This window comes from Rutilus rutilus (genome assembly GCF_951802725.1).
Source record: "Rutilus rutilus genome assembly, chromosome: 2".
Taxonomy (NCBI): domain Eukaryota; kingdom Metazoa; phylum Chordata; class Actinopteri; order Cypriniformes; family Leuciscidae; genus Rutilus; species Rutilus rutilus.
This window is the reverse complement of record NC_140210.1, coordinates 5559058-5580486: the sequence shown is the minus strand read 5'-3', so window position 1 is coordinate 5580486 and position 21429 is coordinate 5559058. Positions and strand designations below refer to the sequence as shown.

Below are 21429 nucleotides of genomic sequence, written 5' to 3'. Positions count from 1 at the left end.
CATTAGAAAGTTTAATTCATTATTTTTTAAATCAATTTAAAACTTGCAGCTATGATGCTAAGGTGGTTGCTGTCATGCTGCTAAATAGGGTGTTCTGAGTGTTTTTGTGTGCATTGCTAAGTGAATGCTACACTCAAAAAAATAAATTGTTGAATGAACATGATTTAATCGTAGCACCCATTATGCATCTAATCAAATCAAGTAAACTTGGAAAGCTTTGAATATTTTATTTGAACACAATATTGATTTGTAGGTTAAACATGATTTTAATATGTCAATGCAACTTCTCTACAACTAATTGAATCAAAATGTTTATATTGTGTTAGACTAATCAAATTTATTCTCATTCACTCAAAGCACTTCCATTCAACAAAATTCTGCCTTGTTACATCAACTAGTTAATGTCTTGTTCATGTATGGTTTTGGTAGTTTAATGAATATCTATCTTTTTGTTTCAATTAGATTTGTTTTAGATGACGGCACTAAAGCCCAATTTATACTTCTGTGTCGAACTCACGCCGTAGCTATGTCGTAGGCTGTGTGTAGCGCGCGTACCCTTCGGCGTACCCTGACGTGCACCTCTCCAAAAATGTAACAACGCGTCAACTCTACGCGGATGCAAGCGCTGTGATTGGTCTGCTAGGATCACTCCCTGGGGTTTCACATGCTCCCTCTGCATGTGTAATTGTGCGTCAACGTGGACAACGACGCAGAAGTATAAATGAAAACCAACGCGTAGTCTATAGCGTAGAGACTCCGGCGTAGGTCCGACGCAGAAGTATAAATCAGCCTTAAGCATGACATTACCAAAACTTCAGTAATCTAAAAAAAAAAAAAAAGTACAGAAAACATGCAAACAATTTAAAAAAATTATTTTATTTTATTTGAGCTCAAGTTCAAACAGTATATCAGTCCAAATAACAGAGCACAAGCCTGTGCAATGCTACTAATTTCACTGAGGACTTCCACATCTTCAATTATGACACCAATGTCTGCTGGGTAATTGTCAGACAGCACTCCCCCACAGTTTGCTCCAAGGTACTTTGTGACTCAATGTCTGAATCCTGTGGGACGAAATATATGAAAGATCACAAACAAAAATTAGCTCAAATATAGATCACAAGAATTGCACATTATACACTCACTGGCCGCTTTAGGTACACATGTTAAGTAAACGTCAGTCCGATACAGGAAAATTTATTCTACATTTACAAGGTTATAATTTCTCAGGTTTTAAGTTGAAACTGTCAGAAAGGTGATAATTCTACTATGTTTATTATTGAGGTCACAGTGGGTGCTGGGCTGTCATTGCAGTGCATTATATTATAAGATTTTTATAATTTATTTGGCCACCATATTTAAATGAATGAGGTGGCTAAAACATTAGAACCATCTTAGAATATAATGCACTGCAATAAAACAAAAGCATGGGCTTTTGAAGCTGTATTTTCTCATCAACTCACCATATATGCCTTCACTAGTTTTTCAGGGTCTTCTTTCAAGTAGGTGCACAGAGACTTGATGACACAGGCTCTTCGGGTATGCAGTGTCATCCTGTGGGGTGGGGACAAGATTAACTCAAACTTAAATTTAAATATACACAAACATAATGATTGCCGCTTACAAAACAATGGTATAGTTTATAATGCTTAAGTAACTTGTACCTACAACTCTCCTTTGCAACACACTGCCACATACATGTCCCTGAAAGAGAAAGAAAAGGAAAGTTCAGTAATCAAGGATAGTTAGATGTACATTACTGTATGTGAGTGTTAAGAAAAACGACTTACCATGTAAAAAAGGTGAGGTTCACACCAGAAGAGCAAGGGGCCAGCCGCCAGCTTTATATTGTGATGCATTTCTTTTTTGTATGAAGAAAAGGAAAATTTTCACTGTGAAAAAAAAAAAAGTGTCTAAAAGTTAATCTGCAAAACTGCAACTTATTTACCCTAATGTGTATGCTAAGGCCAGAAAACAGAAAAACACATAACACAAGCAGTATTCTCCTAATTTCAAAGAATGACTTTAAAAACTGGGCCAAAGAAAATACCACTACATGTTGTTACTAAATATCAAGTGTTTTACTTATATTAATAACCATATTCCCTGAATAAAACCATGCAAACCTATTCCATCATGACTTTAATTATAGACTATTCCTTTTGTTAGGACATTTCAAATGTATGGTCGCCTGCATCATAGATTTTACTTGACAATTTTTGCATACTGTATTCAATAAACTGGGTAGCATGTGGCATTTTGGAACTATGTTTGAAAAGACAGAAATGTCTAGTTACAGAACGTTTAAAGTAATATTTTTTTCTGATATACACATGAAGGGCCAGGCCAATATTAGTTAATTTAGATATTAACAACAACAGTCCCTCCGTTGGCACACTCTCAGCAAAATCTCAAAAGAGAAATAAATAAAGCTCTAAACGTTAACATGAAAGGATAGATGAGAAGTGCACATTGATCATTCAACATTAACTTCTGTTGTTTCTGATGTAACCGATAGATTACGTAAATATACCCCGGGTATGTCGTAAAAATGCCACATTAGGCATAAACCAGCTAACGTCACACTAACTTACAAACAGAAAAAAAAAAAAAACGAGTGTGTTCGACTCTGCATTCACCTTATCTCCTGTTTTACCCTCCCATGGTTGAGGTAGAGTTCAGGTTTAACGTGGGTTATGTAGTAAATAGTTAGGCGGGTAGCTAACATTGAATTGTGACAGAAATGCACCAAATTGTAGCGCATATATTAACGTTAAGGTGAAACTCGTATCGACGAAGACACATGATTGAACCCAACATAGCCTATGCTTCAAGTATGGGAAAATAAACCTGCAGAAACATCACCACAGTGTCTAATAACTTATTTTTAATCTATAATCCCACAGTATTAATTACAAACAGGTACATATCAAGTACTTACCTTCAATATCAAGGATGCAGAACAATTAGACCGCTCAAAAACTCCACTTATAGCCGTCTCTGGACTCGCGTGTGCCCGAACTTCCCGCCGTAGTGCTGAGCATGCGCAGTGACTCACCAGAGAGAATTGTTGATATGAAGCGCTTCAGTCTCGTTGAATCAACAAGTGCTGATCTAATTCATTTAATTATTTATTAATTTAGTTACAAGTAACAAGAATTAATCATTTAACAGAAGTAAACTCGTTATATTCTTATTAATCAGACATATTTGTATCATGCAAATCAAGCAAGTGGCTAGTTGACTTTTTTGAGTGTAGGGTGTTCTGGAATATTGCTAAGAGGTTGCTTATTGACAGTCAAAAGAGCTCACCCTTAAGTTCAATACTTAGGGTTAGGAGTTTATTGAAATCCCAGATCCTAATGAATGAGCAATAGAGTGCAACAGTGTCCACCCACTTTTTCATTGGTGTTGCTTCCAGAAGAATTTTTTTTCCCATTCATTTCTCTCATAGGGATTTAAAAAAAAAAAAGTCTTCGTCAAAACGCTGTAAGCCATTAACCAAACCAACCAGCTACGACATGAATCATAACATTACAAACTTTGAAAAGTATTTGAAAATTGGACAAAAATACAAAGGTACAGGACTGTGTACTCAACAGCTTAAGTGAGGGAAAGAACTACAATCCCATGAAGCACTGCAAACAGCATAATCGAGTTAAAAATGATGGAGAAATATAAAACTATGCATTTAAAAATGTCAATAAACAATGTATTTCAAGTTTATTGCAAAATGTTTATGTATTGAAATATTTTGAGAGCGTAGGAAGACCAACTCGATTATGTCATTTGCAGTGCTTCATGGGAGTGGGAGGGTGAGATCTTTTGGTGTGTTGTGCCTCTCTGATATTTGGGAATGTTCTGTACTGAATCATGGATAATGTAGTTTTTCACCACAAATTCCGCTGTTATACAATTATTTTAATTTTTAATTTTTAATTTAGTTTTTACTTCCGGAACCTGACTGTTGCACTATTACTATAGTAATAGGGATGCTTGCATTAGCAAACACCACTAATTATTTCTATTAGTAACAAATTTCTAATAGCAATGTTGTGGACATTATTATAAGATGCTCCCAAATGCCACCAATGGCCTCTACAGTCCTTCTAAAAATCAGCTTTATTCTCCACATTGCAACATGTCCCCCGCCCACCTTTTGTAACAAGCTCCGCCCATCGCCAGACCAACACTTGGCAGCATTGCCACTTGGCAGAGTCTCATCTCTGCCACCCATCGCTCCCCTCTCCCTATCCCTTTCCTCCTCCTCTGAAGCAATGGGCACCAACAATCTGTGGCATTGTGAGAATGAAGCGGCCGGTTTGTTCCAGCATCTGGTGTCCCCGTTTTAGGGCAGCCGCTTCAGAACGTCCAAAAAAGTGCAGGGAGTTGAAGAGGAGAGAAAAGGTTTGCTCTGGTCCGGTTTCTTAACAATTCTGAATGCCTTTTGTCCTGCAAAGATGGTTCAGCAGACGTTCTGCTTTCTAAGGACCTTGTGTGGGCTCACAGCATAGAGAAATATCAAGTTAACTGCACTGACAGCAATAAACATTTGTCACAAAGAGGTGATTCTCAATAGTCCTCCAGCATTATGTTTTTTTTTTTTTTTTTTTTTTTTTTTTACCTGATGACAGAGTGATCAGTAGGCAAAAATCAATATTATCGTTCATACTATTGAAAAAAAAAAAACAAGACAATCCAACATTATTTTATACGTTTTTGACAAAGTTGGCTTTTCTTGAATGGATTACTTTTGTTTTATTTTGCTTTTTTTATTCTGTTTGTTCCATCAATTCAAATTCAATTTAAATTCAGGATTTGACCTGGAACTTTAAAGGCCCTCTCAATTAAATTCGGAATGGTTCATAACCCTGCAAGCAACTGCATGGCAATGCACTGAACCCCCCCACAGCACATATTAGCAACCATCTAGCAATGTTCTGGCAACCCTTGAAACTGCATAGCAAATGCTAAAAACACCTTAGCAACCACCAATAATGCCTTAGTAACCACTTAGCAAGCCCTGGCAACCACCCCCAACTCTGTTGCATTGACTTTTTTCGGGTGACTTTTGCACGGGTAAGCACTGCTTGCAATTTCTCAATTTAAAAAACATCTTGTTTTCTTTAAGATATGCAACATAGCAATAATGCCTGCAGAGATTGCTGACTATCACAAATAAAGTTTGCACTGTAACAAGTGAAACAGCAAAACATGGAACCTCTCACACAGAGTAATGTTTCCACCCTGCATACAGAAACCACAATGAGGTTGGACTTCTGCAAATCGGCAGCCCACTATAGTTTCCTATGTGCCGTATTCATTTAACTTTCATAAAGGCCAATAAGAGCTCAGCCAACAGTCTCTGAGGTGCACATTGCCATGAATAGGCTATTAGTGTGGACAGGAAGGGGAAGCTTTAAACCATGGGGGGCCAACACATGGTTTCCACCCAAGTCTGAATGGGCTTGGATTGTAAATAATTGCATACAGTTTCCATATGAATGCCTGTCCCTCACGGGGCCTGCAAGCATGAGCAGATGATGAAAATGTTGTTCTTTAAGTTTAATCATAGACATTCACTTGCTTTGTGGCAATGCTAAACAGACAGGACCACCAGGCGTTATGATTTCATTCCCAGAGACTGTAAGATGTTGTCTTGGTTGAATCACGCTTTACCCAGCAATACACCATGTCAGTCAACATTCTGCAAACGAAGTAAAAAAAAAAAGAGAGAAAAAGGGGTTTGTAATGACATGAGGGTGAGTAGTTGAGTTTTCATTTTTGGGTGAGCAATTCCTTGAAAATTAATCCTCAACGGGCTCTATATCTTCATTTGGCCAGCTTGTTATTCTAATCTCCACTTGACATACAGTAGTGTGTTTTTTTTTCTTTCTGGGAGCTATCCGGCAGTAACACGAGAACTCTTAATATGTTCAAAAACACCTGAAACGGAGAGATAATCACTCCTGGAACAGCTCTTCATTATTTGTCTCTCTACCCCTGTAACTAAAGAAATATTTATCCTCTGAGAAGTAATTAAGTACCAGAGTACCTGGGAGGTTTTCTCTCTCTATCTCTCCATCTCTGACTCTCTCTCTTTGTTCCGCTCTCTCTTCCTTCTCTTTAATTTTCTGTTAAGTCTTCATTCATCCCCCTCACATCCCAGACAGGTGACAACCCAAGGCTGCCTGTGATCCAATTCTTCCCCTTCAGCCGTTTCAGGGAGGAGGAGCGCACTCCAAAGCACGCAGGCTCTGGGATTCCAGGGATGTTATTTACAAAGCCTTCCTCCTTTTCCACGCACCAAATGTCATGTCTTCTCCTCCTTAGGAGCCCTCAGGCAGGCCTCCACTGCTAGGGCCGCTTTCTAAGGAGTCCTTTCTTCTGGGTCATAGTGTCCAGGTGACCACAGGATGTTGTTGAGAGGTTTTCCAGCCTGAGCACATGGGGCTGTCTCGCCACAGGGACTTCCTATTTTGGCTGCAGCTGCCCGTTAGCAGCAGCCACATCATGGAACTCCAGACCATGTGTGTCAATGAGGAGAAACACTGAACACTTACCACTTGTTGGCTGAATTAGCTGCAAGTCTATTGATTGTAGCATAGTGTAAAAACAACAGCAATCAAAGAGAGTCCTGTTAAAAGCCCAAAACTAATGCTGACAGGCACCATTTGTCGGGGAAAGAACCACACTTATGCACTTGAAATAATGTCTTGCCATTTGTGTAACTATATTTGCGCAGTAAACCTTACCGTCTGACCCTACCTTCCATATTAATCAAGCTGGAATGCCAAGCGAAAGGAATTCTGTTTGGATTGGCCTCTCTCCAGAAATGTCCATGCTTCTGTTCCCGATGTGCAGATGACATTGTAAGCCGGGACTTATTTCTTAACAACCAGTGTTAATTGTAGTCTATCACTACCGAGATAATGCAACCATGCTTTTCAAACTAACCATGTTTGTTCTCTAAGATATTACATTTTCTTTCCCAAATTGAAACCCAGTCACAAAACATGATCATGGCTACTCACAAAGAGTCCTTTGTTGTGCGAAACCTTGCACCTGTGCTAATTTCGCAGACGATACCTTTGGCAGGAGAGGGTCCTTTTTTTCCCCTTCTTCATGTATACCAGAGCTGGAGAAATCCAAGGCATGTTGGCCATCTTTCATACTATTTGCAAGTTTCTTTTTGCAGGGCAAACCCAATGGGAATTCTCTGCACAGACATTATTACGTGGATTCGGCACCAGTTGAGGTAAGGTTTAAGGGGTTTGGCCAGGTTTTAGGACACTTTGCGAGGAATGTTAACCAGGACAGTCACGCTTCCTCACCTCACTTGCCATTCGTGGCCCCAGTGGTGGGTTTGCACCTGCCTCCGGTAACCTGACTCTTGAGCCCCTGGCCCCTTCATAGTTGTGTGACAGACTTGAGAGATCAATTTCCTCTAGTTGGAGGCATGAGTGCTGTTCTGACACGGCTTTGCCTCCAAGTCTGGGAGGCTGACAAGGTGAGCCTGGGGGGACAAAGGACATAGGGTACCTGCGGTCATATTTAGCACCCCTGACTGCAAATTATTATTAATGGTGCTTCCTTAAACTTATTTCAACAAACCCACTAGCCCCAAGGACTAAACTTGGGTGCGTAAATTGTTGTGCACCATATGAGCCATGGGGTATGAATGATACCTCAAATCGTGTGGCTTGTCGAGGATTTTTATTATGATTTGATAATGTGGTGGATAATAAAACAAGCGAAAAGTCTAGCTTTTCTTTGAAGCAGAGACCCAAGGCGTATCTAGGATTAGACTATCACAGTGACCTGAAGGTGGGCTCTTTAGACTTGGACCAGTAAGGAACCACTAAGAGACCACCCAGAACATCCTAGAACTGTGGCGGTGCATTTTGCACAAACACAAACCACTCTATAAAATGTAGTTATTGTGTCTAAAGAAATTTACTGTTCAGTGCGTTAAACAATCCAACACAAGGCTGTGAAAGGATATTTCATGGGGAAGTGGGAATAATAAAGTACTTTACACATTCCAACACGCCTTTTCCCAGTGTCACAAACAAATCTTTCGCTTACTTGTCCTGTAAACCACAGCTTTTTCTGGCTTAGCTGGCTTACTACCAAACGAGTGGAAAGTGACAGAATTCAAATCCCAGAAGAAAAACAGAATAACATTCATTTTCAGAGGGGCCATGCTTCCACGGATTGGGCGCAACCTCTCTCGGTCCCAGCCGACTTGCTCAACGTGGAAATCTGTTTGAGATTAGGTCTAAAAATAAATCAACGGAGGAATGTTTTCATGTGTGCAGATATTGGGACCAGCTTTCCCCGCAGACCATCTTGGCAGGATGGGTTGGACCTCCCTGGTGCCTGAGGACCCAGAGAAGCAGCCCCAAATCCTCTCGGAAATTGCTGGTTTGATATAATAACATCACAGGAAACCACTCGAAACGTCACTTTTTTTGTGCTGCATATGAATGTGTGCTCCATCACAAATTGCACCACTGATGATTGTAGAAATTACATTTTTCAGGTTTATTTATTTATTTATATAATTCTATATGACACCTGTAAACAAATCTCTATTCTTGCATTGACTTTTGATCAACTGGTGTTTTTTGTATTGTTAATAAATACATTAAGACAGTTGTCCTAGCAGTGTAACCACAGGTGTAGTTATCTCCTACTAATGTTTGTCTACCCCAAAGTGTACAAATACTTTGTTAAATTTGAAATGATTAGCTTGAATGTGCAAGTGTTATTTTAAATATAAATGCTAATTATGCAGTGAAATGTAATACAATTGTTTGACACTATCATTTGAAAAGACAATGCCATACACTTAAGCATGTGCAGTTTTACCATGCGTGGGTTGTAAGTTTCCTGTGATGAGTTGATGAGGTTTAGCAGATCTACACAGCATCAACATTAAGGGGTTTTTATTGCTTGGTTGATTTGTAGAGCCATTGACATACAGTAAATATACAATAATTTTTTTTATTAAGACTAGATTTATTCTAGAAGTGTGGAAATATTTGAGCATAAACTACTAAGGGTATATCAGAGAACTTGATGCAGGTTAAATTCAGATCAAAACAGGTCAGAAGCATTTCTAAGCAAGAGGTAGGAACCTCATTATTTTTTATTTTATTTTATTTTATTTTATTGTAATATTAATGTCAATCGTTGAATACTCACTTTAGCAAAATGAGGAAATATGTCATGCATTAAAATTTCTAATTTAATTAAATGAAAAAGAATTACCATTTCTTCCCTTGACTGTTTCTTTCTCTTTGTCACAGTGTTTACATCTATAGTTTAAGCTGTACTTTTAATAATCTTTTTGAACATTCAAGTTAACTTACTTAGAAATTCCATACACATTAATGGTGACATGACAAAATGATAAAGTTGTAAACAATCTCAGTTGGGAAAAAGGCATTTTCATTCAATATCTAAAATTGTTAATCACAATAATCAGTTGTATTGAAATGTACTTTTTATCCACTTTTTGTGTGTGCTGTGTTTTTTTTTTAAGGGCATACATTTTTATTTAGAATACCTAACAGTGTAGGCACTAATAGAGCCACATAAGTGAGTTCATAATAAATAAAAAAAGACTTTGTTATTATCATTAAGTGTTTTAACTTTTATTTTTAATATAGGGCCTGGTTTTAACTGTCTATTAACCCCCAACCTATCCGTCTCCACCCTGTATCCTCCACCTATTCAATGAGGACGTTTCCTATCCACTAACAGGTTCTCTCTTGCAGCGAAGGTGAATAGTGTGACACTCGCAAATCCATTATCCCAGACTGCTGCATCTGTTTTTTGTTAAACCCTCCTTATAGAATAGAAAAGCTACAGTGGACGGTGCAAAAAGGGGTTTAACTTATTCTACAATGATATTTCTTTTTTCCCTGATGATTTATTTTGTATCCACTTTAGGGTGAAATGCTAACACAAATGAGACTCTTAAAGGAATAGTTCACCCATAAATGAAAATTATCCCATAATTTACTCACCCTCAAGCCATCCTATGTGTCTATGACATTCTTCTTTCAGCTGAACACAATCAGAGTTATTTTAAATAATATTCTGTCTCTTCCAAGCTTTGTAATGGGATTGAATAGACTCCAGTGGGTTAATAAATGCCTTCTGAAGTGAAGCGATGGGTTTCTGTACGACAAATATCAATATTTAAAACTTTATGTTTTCCTTACAAAAACCCATCGCTTCGCTTCAGAAGGCATTTATTAACCCACTGGAGTCATATGGATTGCTGTTATGATGGATGTGCTTTTTGGAGCTTAAAAAATGTGGCCACTATTCAGTGCCGTTATAAAAACGTGGGAAGAGCCAGGATATTATTTAATATAACTCTGATTGTGTTTGGTTGAAAGAAGAAAGGCATAAACACCTAGGATGGCTTGAGGGTGAGTACATTATGGGATCATTTTCATTTTTTGGGTGAACTATTCATGTAAAGGACTGTAATGTATCTTTAAAAAACAGCATTAAATGAATGAGATAATTTTATAGTACACTGCTATACAGTTGCTGGGGTGTTCTGGGAGGTTGCTAGGGTGTTGCAAGGTGATTGCTCTGGTGTTCTAATTGTTTTTAGAACATTGCTATGCAGTTGCTAGGGTGTTACTAAGGTGTTCTGACTGATTATTAGTGCAGTGCTATGCAGTTGCTAGCACGACCTGAGAATTAGGGGGTTGCCAGGGTGTTGCTATGCGTTTGATCAAGGTTTTTCTGAGTGGTTTAAGCATGTTGCTAAAATGATTGTTTGGGTGTTTTGATTGGAACCCACCATCAGATATGAATATTTTTTATTTTTCTGCCAGGTGAAGTTTATAGAAGTAATAGCATCCCTCCTCAAAAAAGATATGTATCATTCATATATTTATCATTCATATCCATTGCATACAACGGCATGGAACGAGTTACAGGTTAAAGTTTAATACGTAGGATTACATAATACTTAGTGGTTTGTTCAAATCCCTGACCCTATGAGCAATAGTAATAGTGATGCTTGCCTTAGCAAACACAATTATTAAACTTTGGCTGACAGAGGGATCCACAGCTGTACGGAGAAACCACTAATAAAACAGGTCCATTAATCATGTGCTTGAGTTTAATCCCAGTTTCCGAGATTTATGGAGCTTTAATTGAATTTAGTTGCAGATCATGGGAAATCCGTTTAAGAAACAAGCGCAGTGCAATACTTTATGGAAAGTAACTTTGTATGGGGAAACATTTGGAAGAAAGTCTGTGTGTATTACTTGCTGAATGACTGGGTGGCTGTCCGTCTCAGTGTTTGTCAAAGAAATGTGGCCTGACCCATTTTTATTGCCCTTGTGACGAAGGATATTTTCATTATCGCAGCTGCCCGATTCATATTTAACACAACCTGTTTTATACTAAACATACTCCTCCTCTCAGTTTGAGCAACTCACTCAGCATAGCTTTAAAAAGGTAATTTTTTACCTTAGTGGTTATGTGACCGTGTTTGGCTTGTAGGTTTGTGTACCTCGAGTTTATAACTCGTGTCTCAATGGGTCTTTTCAAAGGGGAACTTGTACGCCGGAGCCATGACTTAAGCACGGTTGGAAGAGATAGAACAGTGATCTCAAAATGAAAGAGTGGTTTTATGTTCTGAGGTTATGTTTGCATATCACATAATGTGTCCTACATCTCTAATGGATTTCACTGCTAGTAGATTTGCATACATGCAAACTTTTTTAGCAAGCTGAGCTTCACGCTTGTAGCTCACCTGAATTATGCTTTGTTCAAATATCATAAATGATTAATATTTCGAGTTACAGTTTATGGTTGGTGGTACGCCAAACGTCATCAGTTTCTGTTGCTCAGTGTTTTATACAAAACCTTAAACCATGTTTAATTCATTACCTAACTTGTCCTGCAACCGTTTATGCTATGGACATGAATCCTACTGCAGGTTTTTTGCCTGGTTAACAAAAAAAAAAGAAGTAATTTATATCGAAGCTTGTTTTCACCACGAAAAAAAAAAAAAAGATAATATATATCGAAGCTTGTTTTCACCACGGAAAAAAAAGAGAAGATAATTGTGACTTTTATCTGGCAAATCTGACTTTTTTCTCAGAATTGTGATATATACTCACAATTGTTCAGTAGTTCAATTCTGAGGAAAAAAAAAAAAGACTGATTTGTTTCTCAGAATTGCAAGTTTACATCTCACAATCCTAACTTTATAACTTACAATTGCAACTTTTATAATCACGCAATTCTGAGAAACAAAAGTTGGAATTGTGAGATAAAAAGTCGCAATTAACTCAGATCATTTCGTCTTGGAAGAATGTGGTGAGAAATGTTTGAGTTCATTTTAAGATCTAAGCACAGTTTGAGACAATCGCATGTGTTTTTTCTTTTCTTTTTTCCTATGGCCATCATTACTCCCAAGTCACTGTGTCTCACATAAAGAAGAAATTATTTAGCAACATTTTTTTTGTCTGAGATAAAGTGGTCGTTTATGAAGCAGTTGGCGCCCCGGCTCTCGAGACTGAACCTATAAACTTAACAACCTTGTTTAAACATCAGAGCCCCTTTTCCCTTGTGAAGATAAGGACAAACATGAAAAGTTGGTAGAAAGGCCCATGCAAGACTACTTTAACACTTTAAAGTGCCAATAAAAAGTTTAGATGCGACACGCCACCAACAACTGTTCATCAGTGAGTGAGTCAAATTATGTCTGGCACAAATGAATGTATAAAAAGACACGCATTTAGTAAGGAAATGGGATCAAAAAAACGGTCGCTGCTGCTTAGAAACAGATGGAGACTGTGCTAATCAGTGCCGAGACGTGCACACACTCCAGTGCGGCGTGAGTCAACAACAATCAGCTCCTGGGTTCAAACACCATCATGCTAAACCACTGCTGACCGTCCCGTTTGATGACTTCACATGGCCTGAAATGGGGGAGGGAGAGGGGTAGATAGCGCAGAAGTGTGCGTGCATGCAAAAGAGATCGCTACTGCTTTCAGATCGAGAACATCCGAAGAGCCCTGAAGCTGCAGTCCCGGTGTCGCCACGACGGTGGCGGCCTGGTTAATGATTTGCCAAAGCTAAAGCGCTCTGTTCCTGCTTAAGGGTTTATGTTAAATGCTGTTGTTAGTCCTGCTCTTGTGGACACCATTGTGTGCCGCTGGCTGGTTGTTGGGAGCGAGTGAATGGGTACGGATGGGAGGTGGTATTTACAGTCAGTCATTAATTATATTATGTGTCAGTCAGGGACTTGTGAGGTTCTGCAATCGGTTCACATCTCATAGGGCAACCCACTGTAATGATCCCTTTCTAGACATTAATACTCACTCACTCATAGGACTTATATATATCAGTTGTCTGTGGTGGTGTTTTAAAATGAGGAGGCAAAGTCCTCACATTTTTTTATAGATATTATATGTATATAAAATATAAATGTATGTCCCTATTACACTTAATCTTCCTGGTTAAGTAAGAAAGAGAGACAAAATAGGCAAAAATTCTATTATTTTTTTTTTTTTACACTAAATATGTAATGTTCTATTTATTTAAAACAAGTATAAGTTTCATCAAGTTAGTGTTTTTACATATTTTTACATTTATTCCAAAATAATATCTAAAGGCAGTAACACAAAATATAGTCTATTTTATTTGTGAATTGATGTTAAGCTGTTATTTTTAATAGTCAACTTACAGTATTTTCGAATCATCAGTCATCAAGTTCGGTAAACACTGATCAGACACGAAGATGTCTTTTAATTTCACCAAACTGATTGCTCAATAAAAAATAAAAAAACTTGAAGTTTGATTTTGACGTGACATTAAGCAATGATATCTTAAATAGGTGAGTTAATCGTTTACTTACTTTTTACAGTCTTCCAACGCCATCATTTTGATCATACTCCATTCAGACCGATTCGAGAACGCGCATGAAACAAGAGGCTGGATTTATCGCACGAACGAATCATAGCGCGATGATTCCATTGACTCATTAGGCTTGTTGGACTTGAACCGGCGCTGCACAGACCGATCGGTTTATGACATCAAAGTACCGCGAGAGCAATTCAAAAGCATATAGGAGCCGTCTACTTTCTATTCGCTCTCGCGGTACTTTGATGTCATTCACCGATCGGTCTGTGCAGCGCCGGTTCAAGTCGAACAAGCCTATTGACTCCACTCACGTGACTTTCCCCTGTCACCTGAGAAAAACGAGTGATTTATACACTTTTTAATGTCACACTTTGTAATACTTGCGTTGTTTTATTTTTGTAATATGGATTCTCTTCTCATCCACTTTTTTGAGGAGGCACTGCCTCCCTTGCCTCCTCGGAGGAAACTCCCCATATAATTGTATTTTTATTTTTTAAATTGTATTATTTATTTTTTATAACAATTATTTAATGATTTTTTTAATTATTGTAAATATAATAATATCATTAATAATCATTATACATTTTTTAAATAATATGAATATTATATTTTAATATTTTATAAATTATACAAGAGGCTTATACCGTCCTAATGTTCCTTATAAAACTTAAGAAAAGGTTTTATAAATTATATATATATATATATATATATATATATATATAGTTTTATAAGGAACATCTGATACATGAATTTGACACGTACATGAAACATGACTCACGTCTCCTATGTGATGATAGAGCAACCTCTGAGCAGTAACAGTTTCCTCTGGGCATGTTCAGAGAAATGTGTCAATAAAGACACATTATAATTAGTTGTGATTTGACATGTGGAATTGTGTCACGTTGACATGTTGCAGGTCGGTGGGGCTTGTTAACGTTTGTCGTGTTTGTGGTTGAGACAAACATTTGAGTGTTTTTGAGTGGAGTCATGTGTAGCTTTTGCCTTTCCTGTTGTGTTGGTGTTGTACTGTGATTACACTTTGGCTGACAACCTCATACATCCAGTAGACGTGTGGGCTACATGCCCAGTTCACTGTTTACATGATCTAGAGGGCCTGGCGATGGGCTTTTCGTATAATTTATACGTACTTCTCCTCATTCTGATCTCTAGACAACATAAACTACATTTGTAAACTTTCTGAAGAAAATATGATCAATGTTTTTCAGTGCAAAACTGACCGCAATGATGCTAGAATGTTCTCTGTGAATTGTAGCTATTGCCTGTTGCCATGAGGTTGCTGGGATGTTCTGAGTGGTTACTGACCTGTTTTGGTTGCTAGGTAGTTGCGAAGGGGATTAGAATGGTTTTTAGTGTGCATGAGAACATGTCGATATAAGAACAGCTAACAGAATGAATTAACTTTTGAAATATAAAACATGCAAAATGTTGAGTATTTTGCAAATCTCTCAAACTTGACCTCCTTTAAGGGCAACTAAACAGATCCGCAAACACAAATTCCTCGACTCCCTCTTTCCAGAAGTTTCTCAGTTCACGATCCCGCTCTCCAAAAGCCTGCTGGGCTTCCAGCCTCTGTCTGTCTGTGTTCCTCTCTAATTAGTCCTGTACCCCCACCAACCCTAACGACCACGCAGGCCTTTTCCAGGGCTCCTTCGTGTCCTCTAACTCAATTAACCCGAAGGCAAGACCACTGCCCTTCTATCCCTCTTTTCTCCCCCCAACCTCCCCATCCCTCCTTCCTTTTGCCTCCAGGCTGGATTGTTCATTTAGGAAGTTTTCTCCCGTCCTAATGCGCGGTGACGCCTATTACATAAGTTAAAGAGGCTTCTTTCATGTCTTCTCCCGCTGTCCCGGCGTTCACCTTTTTCCCGAACCGGTTCCGCTCTTTTCTCTTTTAAAGAGAGATAATTGATATGCCCTGGATTCACAATGATTCCGGTGCGCGGCCATGTGTCCGTGCATGCTCATTTTGAGGTTTCCTTTGTGAGTGCAAGCTTTTTTTTATGTGCAGAAATATGAATGCATGTAAGTGCATGTGCAATGATGAACCTTCTCGGTTGAAAACAAGATTAAAGCAACATGAAAAATAAACGCATAATCGCTTATTAGCATTTAAGTTATAACATGTCATATGCATCTGCAATTAGTTTGAAAGCAGATTTATCTTTTCTTTCTCAGGGACAATTTAAAAGTTGATTTATAGTGGCCCCCAAAAAAAGTATTTGCACATTTATAAAAATGTGTGAATGGCTTTGCAATGGAATTGCTCAAGCACACTTTTGTCAGGTTTCGAATGATTAAACAATAGATACACTATTTGAAATGAAGGCAAAACACATTGTGACACTTTATGGTTGTGACGTAGTTAACTTAGTTAACAATGAATTTCACCTGTGTGAGCTTGAGGGGAACATAAAATCACCACGAGACCAAAAATGGCTCAGAATATAAAGTTAGTTTCTTTCGAGATGCATCTTGCTTTGATCTAATGCGATGACATTTCGAAGTGTCCACATACGTTCTGGAGCCACTGTACGTGATGCGATGTGTTGTCTATTTATCGCCGTGTATGTCTGTGGATGGATTGTGTGGTTAGTTTCCACAGGAAATGGCAGACAAGCTAAAGTTTCTCAGAAACACACTTGTAAAGGTGCTTTCTTGTCGCTGACAGAGAATCATGTCCATATCCTGTGTGTGTGTGTGTGTGTGTGTTTGTGAGAATGTGAATATACCTGCATGCCGGTCATGATTTGAAACAGTTTTTAAGCTTGAGGTTAAACTGCACAATTTGAAGCTTGAATTCCCCAGTAGGACTATATATTATGTTAAGTAGGTGACACTTGCGCAAGAAAATGTGATTGCTGCCTGACCATGCAAACGTCTCTGCCAAAATACTGGTTGTTAGGGTTATTCTGAGTTGTTGCTAGGTCATTGCTTATTGGCACAGGTCAGAAAAGTGTTTTTGATATTTTGGGCTCTGGCTCCTGTCCCACCAAAGTAGGCTATATTGTATGTATGTACGTACCTGTATTTATTACACGCACAGATCTCAGTTGCCTATGTCTGTTACACTAAGAAAAGTAATACAATTCTCCTCAGCTGCACAATTTAAACTATTTCCTCAGCAACCATGACTAAATATAAAAATGTGTCTAATTTTATTATATAAAAAAAAAAGAATAAAACAATGACTTATTCAAATATTTAAATAAAATTCCACATAATGAGATAATGAGAATAAGCTACACAAGTTATTTTCATAAGCACATTTTAAAGTCAAAATATTCTTATAGTATAATTGTGGAACAGGGTAACCTTAACATAAAAGAGTCCTATCAATGATTGCATTTTTATGATGAATTTATTTGATGCAAGTTTTAGAAAGATCTTGTGTTTGTTGCTGAAATAAGAAAGGGTGGGAAAGTGCAGAAGGAGGGTGGAAGAGAAAGGACCATGCAATTATGGAATTTCATCCCTCTTTCTCTCGGAAACTTAATCTTCCCCTGCCTTTGGGTAAAGCCGAAGGCTCATTCAGGCAGGAATGTCAGGACGAGTTTTAGAATGTAGTGAGATTGCTGAGAGAGAGAGAGAGAGAGAGAATCCTGCAGAATTTCACGATGTAACTTTACAATGGGGGAAGAAAATTCGAACACGTAAGATTTTAGCGCTCAATTTTTTTTATTTTTTAATGATTTTACTGCAAATGTCTAATTTTGTCTTTCATTTAACAAGAAGGTCCGAAATATATTTAGTCAGACCACACGTACGCATGGAATTCCCAGCGTTGCCACAGGGGGCACTATAGCAGACATTAGCATAAATTGTCTTCTTCTACAATCAGTTTTTCTTTCAGATCAAAGACTCATGTCGAAAAAGTTTGAAGAGAACCATAGTAGATTAAAGCAAGACAAACAGTCAATATTTTAGCTTAAAACACTTAGATTTTGTGCACACTTGATGGTAACTTTAACCAAACCTTCTATCTTGAGAACACATGCAATGTCTGCATACTTGCGTAAAGTATGGTTTCATGCTAAAGTTCAAATAAAGAACACAATTATTTAGTTGTGCACAAAGCCAGTGTTGTTTTTAATCAGAAGCAAGTTGCAAAAATCAGAATCAAAATGCATACAGATTGTGACCGTGAAGAAATCGGGAAGCCTCTGACTGCCAGAGAAACAGATAAAAACTTCAGGATGGAACACAGACATGGGCTCTCTTGTTCCCTGCCCCCACCGAGCACCTCATCCTGCTCGCTCTCTCGCTCTCTCTCTCTCTCTCTTTCTCTCGGCACATTGCTGTTTGATTGCTTAAGCCCGGTGGTCAGACAATGGGCGTATAAAGAATGGGCCGCTTCCTTCCTTCCTGTTGAGTATTCTGCCTTGATGAGCAGACTGAATAGATCTGGGCTTCAGAACGGGGCATGAGCGCCGGGACCCAGCTAAAACCAACAAAGAGACGCTCTGGGGGCTTTTCCAATTGCTCTGCTGCCTACTCTCTCTCTCTCTCTCTCTCTCACTCTATCGTTCGTTTTCTGCACAAATGCACACTTTTTTTTTCATATTCTCTTGTTTACTAGGGGTATTTCTCTCTGGAGCTGAAAATTTTGTTTCAGTTTGGATTTTGCAGTGTTCAACAACAGAATAAATTTGAACAACTTTTAAACTTTTTTTTTTTTTTTTGTGTTGTCTCTAAACGTGAATGAATTATGTTCCATATCATGCAATGAATTTTGACAGTCTGTTGACTGTAATTATGTATTGCACCCGAAAATAATTTACTCACCCTCACTGAAACATTGAAAATCATTTATGAATGTGGATTTGAGGTGCATGAAGATTCTTCTGAAGCCCTCCTCAAGATAAGCTAGTTGCTTTTGTGAAAAATGAATGTAAATGAATAAATGATGATATAATTTATTTTTGGGTGAACTATTCCTTTAATCGGTATCTTTGTCTTGCAAAATATATTAAGACAAATTTTTAAAGTATCTTGAAAATGTGGATCTTGTTCTATTAGATGTTTTTATTTCAGTTATTAACCTCAAGTACCTCAAACCCTTAAAAAATTTTTTTCATTTTCAAACAGTGCCTTTATTGTTTTGCAGAGTTAAATCTCAAACCCAACATATAGTCCTGTGGTAACCAGTCAGGGCTATCTCTCTTTGCTTGTGTAGCTTGTCCTCATTGACATTGTTAAATTTAGAATGAGGATGGAAGTAATCAATACCCTTTCAAACCATACCAAACATCAATAGACGAGTACATAACGTCTTGAATGAAAAAATGAAATAACTTCCCGTTAGCCTAATCCACTCCTTTTGACGATAACTAGATGTTCCGGCCTAGGCAAGCACTTAATACTAGTGTTAATTTTTGGGACAAAGTAAGTTCCGTTCCGTCTGTTGTCTGTTTATTGAGGTCAACCCTCCCAGCCTTTATCTGACCCATTTCTCTGCTCAATGGAGAAATCTATATTTCTCCATTTCTCTTGAACTTGGCATGCAACTGCAGCTCTTTCAAAAGGGTGTCATTTTTCCCATCTATCCTTCTTTTGTGCTGCCTGCACCCATAACAACACATTTAGCGGCTGCTAAACACTCGCACGCAAAGTAGGAAACATGCGCGTGCGTGCTGGCACACACACACACTCTCAAAGTCTGCCCTGTGAGAATACCAAGCAGGTAGTTGAAGAGGCTTAAGAGGCGGTGAAATAACTGAGGGCCATTGAAAAGATGGTGAATACACAAGGGTTCGAATGTGGGGGTAAACTGTTGGCCCATTGTCATTTAAAGTAATGTCTTTAACCCTTTGTGAGGCTTTCTTGAGCAAACCAACCCCCTGTCGCTGCCCTGCCATTCACAGCTTAAAACAATGGGTGGGAGGCAAGCCGGAAAACGACGCACTCGAGCGATCGGGACGGTTTTGTTTCTCCACCTTTTGCCGCGTAAATGGGGAAGGGGGCTCATCCCTAGCGAGGGGTGAAAGCTGGCTGCCTGTCACTCAAACCCTCGGCAAAATAACAAACATGCGCCAGCACGCTGAACCGACAGTGCGAATGCCAGTAGTGCATATCATGTCACAGGGAAGAAAATGGGAAAAAAGGCAGTCTTTTACTTTGTGACTATACAAGAGGCGGCTACATAAATGCGTTCTAATGCATGCATGCATTGCAAGATCGCAATATATTAATTTAGCCTACTATTTAAAAAATGTAGCATCATTGTCATGACCTTGACATTTTTAAGCTGCTTTGGTTTCAAAGTGGTTCTCAATTGATGGATCGTATCCAACCATATCTAATTGATGGATCGTGGATCCATGGATCTAACCATATAATTGCGTATAGTTGTTGTAGACCAATCAATCTCTAAGGGATTTTGGTGCAAATTCATGTCACTTTATTTGAAATGTACAAACTGGGTCCTAAAGTTGAGAAACACTACTTTAAAATCCTGTTTAGTTAAAGCAATTTTGAGTTATCACTGATGTTGTAGAACAAACTTTTCTTAATACAAAAAAAAGGTTAAAGATCACATGTTACTCAACTGCGTGCAACATAACTTGCAGAGCGTCCAGGGAGCAAAAACTTCCTCAAAAGCAGAATTGATAAAGCATCTTGCGTATACCATATCAAGTCTTAAAATTCCCACAGGGCAGTTTCCATAACACAAACGAGGATTGGAGGGAGCGTAGCAAACTACGGCTTGCCAACAGAAACAATCTCTGATCCTCCTGATGTCAACTAGTGGTTTGCATACTTCAATGATTAAACCAGTGCCAGATGTTTCCCATGGAAGTAAATGCAGCCAGTATCCGCTGCTGGCAGGGGAGGCTGGAAGTTACCCCTGAAGGTCTGGCCCAAGATCAGGGCTTCTTTGTAAGGAATCTGAGATCAGTTTGTTTAGGTGGTTTTAGAAGACAAACCGTTTTGAGTTCCATGTATTGGTGTTAATTAATTGGCAAATCATAACTCATTTAATCGGTCTTAATTCAGCGTGCCTATTTCATAACTAAAGATTTGTTGAGATTCCTGATCACCGGAACACCACAAACTAATACAGTTCTGCACTTTTCCAGTCAAGATTATTTCTCAAATGGTCACAGCCACTGCAAGATCATTCATGAAATAACAGTCAACACCATACAATACTCAATGTTGCATTTATAGTGAGCTATATTAAACTTCATTTGATCTCTTTTGTGCAGGAAGATCTCATCGATAGAATCTCTCAGTAACGTACCTATTTTGCTGATCTGCCAACGTACACTATCGCTTTCATCGCCTTATTTTCAGATGACCTCGAAACTGAAGCTCTGCGAACATCGCGGCTGTCATCATAAACGCAAAGTGAAATGCGACCCTGACAGAAGATCCATCGGGTAAACAAAGGCAATTGAAAACACTGTAGATTGCCTGAAATGGGTCTTTGTGCTCAAAGGCTAAAAACAAGGCCAACAGCAGGCCAGAAAGAACACAGAAAATGCATTGTTTAATTTC

The 21429-nt window shown here is 38.4% G+C and overlaps 1 long non-coding RNA gene across 1 annotated transcript; it reads right to left on the bottom strand.

Moving 5' to 3' along the window:
• Positions 1–520: 520 nt before the first annotated feature.
• LOC311286505 lies at positions 521–3106 on the bottom strand. Its single transcript, XR_014626575.1, has 4 exons — positions 1791–3106; positions 1665–1704; positions 1464–1554; positions 521–1064 (listed from the first exon to the last, which is right to left on the bottom strand). It is a non-coding gene; the product is annotated as an uncharacterized lncRNA (long non-coding RNA).
• Between the last annotated feature and the right edge of the window lie 18323 nt (positions 3107–21429).